The sequence below is a fragment of the Mus pahari genome, chromosome 1 (genome assembly GCF_900095145.1).
Source record: "Mus pahari chromosome 1, PAHARI_EIJ_v1.1, whole genome shotgun sequence".
In the NCBI taxonomy this organism is placed as follows: Eukaryota; Metazoa; Chordata; class Mammalia; order Rodentia; family Muridae; genus Mus; species Mus pahari.
Window position 1 is genome coordinate 16,929,890 of NC_034590.1, and position 3,442 is coordinate 16,933,331.

Consider the following 3,442-nt stretch of genomic DNA (forward strand, 5'->3'; position numbering starts at 1 on the left):
CTCTCTCTCTCTCTCTCCCTCCCTCTCTCCCTCCCTCCCTCCCTCTCTTCCTTCTTTCCTTCCTCTCTCCATCCCACTTTCTCTTTCTCCCTCTCTCTCTCCTTCCTCTCACACCATGAAGTTCCCAACCTAAGTACTGCAGCAGCTGGGGAGCAGAGGCTTTTCAAGGCCTGCCTGAGCAGTTTAGGGACACGTGGATCTTCTCTGTCTCACAATACAAGGTGCAGGCAGTCGAGGGGTCTGGGGTTGTGGCTTCATTCACAGAATGCTTGCCTAGCTGTGAGCATCCTGCATTTCACCCTGAGCACTGTGCTGAGCTGAGTCTGAGCTGAGTCTGGCAGCCCGCACCTTGGATCCCTGCACTTGGGAGGATGATCAGAACATCGAGGTTGTCCACAGCTACACATTGAGCTGGAGGCCAGCCTGGGCTACATAGATCCTGTCTCAAACAAGGCAGAGGATGGGAATGTAGCTGTCTAGAATCCATCTCCCAGTAAGGGGCTGTGGCATAATTCAGAGGAACAGCACCTGCCTAGAATCCTCCAATGAGGTTCTTTTGGGGGTGTGGCTTAGTGGTAGAGACCCTGTGAGGTATTTGTGTAGGACACTGGGTTCTAGCTTCAGCAACCCTCTCCCCCTGTCCAAAAAGAAAAAAAAAAGGAAAAAAAGAGCATCATCTCCACTCAGATTACCAAAAATCACTACCTAGAAATTCAAAACTAACTCTACTTCCACTCATAGAGTTACCTACCATCAATGATGCGCCCACTGTGAGCCCTAACCTACTCCCCCAGAAAGACTCCAGTGAGAGGGCCAGTGTCCCACCCCCACAGTCTCCTCTACCACCCAATGGAAGGACCCCCCCCCCAGTCTATGTATACACTGACCAGTGAATTGTCCCACGTTGGCACACTTATGCCTCCTGCAGTCAATCCAGAGGCCGATGAAACCAGTGTACGGACCATTCACATAGGCCATCCGCCCATCCACCACACTGAACACCAACAAAGTTGCCAGGAAAATGAAGATGAGGGACCAGCCACGCAGGACCAACTTGCGGTCCTCCTCCCAGGAACAGAGCAGGTCAGCTGGGGAGGGAGAAAGTTCTGGGGACCTGGATCTTTTCTCCACTCTCTCTCGATGCATACAAACCTTCATCCTCTTCCTCCTTTCCTTTCCCCTCTCAGCTACAACCAGTTCCCGGTGGATGCTGTTTGCAGCTCATCTCCAGCACCACTTCAACTCTTTCCATTCTCATGCACTGGACTCTTCCAGTGCAGTACACCTATCTCAAATGATTATGATTATGTATGCTTGAAGACACACATAAAAGATCAACTGCATGAATGAACTCACGAGTGGATGAATGCATGCTTCCTCTCCTATCCTTTAGAGCAAAGAACAGTGAAGTTTTCAGAAGAACTTGGGCACAGAGGGCGAGAACTCACAGGAGAACTTGGTGGCCAACTGATCACCAGCTCCTCACTTACCCTGGATTAGGGTTAGCCTGGCCTTCTTGCTTACAGGGCACACATGCCTACACCCAGGTCAAATGTGCTAACTGCCATGAGAGCTGGAATAGTCTAGATGCTCAACGAGAGGGGCTGGGTCTGAAACCTTCAACAGTAAGTAGGTGTCAAAGGCTGGGTATTTCCCCTTCTCTGTAACAGAACCCATGCTGAATTCTTGGTGTTTTAACTTTTGAGACAAAGACTCCCTGTGTTGTTTCAGTGGCCTGAGTACACTATGTGCACCAGTCTAACCCGGAACTCACCAAGAGCCACCAGCCCCTGCTTTCTAAGTTCTGGGATCAAAGGTGTGCACCAAAATATGCAGCTGCCAAGCTGAGCCCTGGAGGCCACTGGAAGGAAGAGACCTGTTCTGGTTGCTGTTTCTAGATAAAGGGTCTCACATACGCAGGGGCTGGGCTAACCTCAAAACGTAGCTCAGGATCATCTTACACTTCTGATCTTCCTGCCTCCACGTCCCCAGTACAGGGATGACAGGAGGCGGCACTCTGTCTGGTTTGTGCCAGCCTGGGCATGGAGTCCAGGGCTTTATGTATGCTGAGCAGACAGTCTACTCAACTACAGAGCCTGCCCTGTTTCGCAGTTTTGCTTTGAGGGTTTGTGTGTGTGTGTGTGTGTGTGTGTGTGTGTGTGTGTGTGTGTGTATTGGGTTTTTTTTACATTTGCTTGTTTGTATGTTTTTATAGTCAGGAAGGGGGATCACAAGTGCTTTAGAACACATGTAGCAGTCAGACCTAGGGAGTCAGTTCTGTCTTTCCACCATGTGGATTCCAATCATCATTACCGTACTCAGGCCCTCAGGCGTGGCAGCAAGTGCCTTTTCCGCTGAGCCATTGTGCTGACTTGGTTTTTGCTGCCCTTTTTTTTTTTTTAGATAAGACTTCAATATCGGCCTGAAACTTACTATGCAGACCAGACTGACTTCAACATTTTGTCGATCCTCCTGCCTTAGCATATTGAGTTTTAGTATTACAGGGGTGTGCCATGTAGTCCAGCAAGTGTCTACAATTTAAGCCACTGTTGCTTAATTTTGAAATTAGGCAAATTAGTAGTAGCCAAACGAATATCTCAACAATGGGATATATCACATTCCACTCCATTTTATAATATAGCTTGCTCTTGATTTTAGTGTGCAGACAGAACTCCCTATGTATATCAGGCTGGCCTTGAACTCAAAAGTGTTCTGCCTGCCTCTGCCTCCTGAGTGCCAGGCACTACCACACCTTGCTCTGAGATGCAGTTTTAGCACCTTTTAAACTAGAATGCATCATATAAGCAGGCACATCTCAAAAATCCCCTTTGGCCTTTAAAATAAAAATTAACAACATTTACTAAGGCCAGGTGTAGTGGTGCACACCTTTAATCCTAGCACTCTAGAGGTAGAGACAGAGAGAGCTCTGCAATTTCTAGACCAGCCTGATCCGCAGAGTGAGTTCCAGGCCAGCCAGGGCTACACAGAGAAACCCTGTCTCGAAACAGCAAGCAAACAAAAGATTAGCACTTGGATTCTCAACATTACACAATCACTGAAATCTGACCAAGCCATGGTGCCGTCTACTCATGACCTCAGCACTTGAGAAACTGAAGCAGGAGGATTGTCTTGAATTTGAGGCCACCTTGAGCTACACATAGTGAGATTAGGCACAGCCAGGGCTAGATAGAAAGACCATTAATTAGTTAATTAATTAATTAATAAGAGGCCAACAAGATAGAGCTTAACAGGTGGAAGCTTAAGATGAAAGGATGGACTATCCAGAGACTACCCCATTCGGGAGTCCATCCCATCATCAGCCACCAAACCTAGATACTAATGCCCATGCCAGCAAGATTCTGCTGAAGGGACCCTGATATTGCGGCCTCTTGTGAGGCTATGCCATTGCCTGGCAAACACCGAAGTGGATGCTCACAGCCAG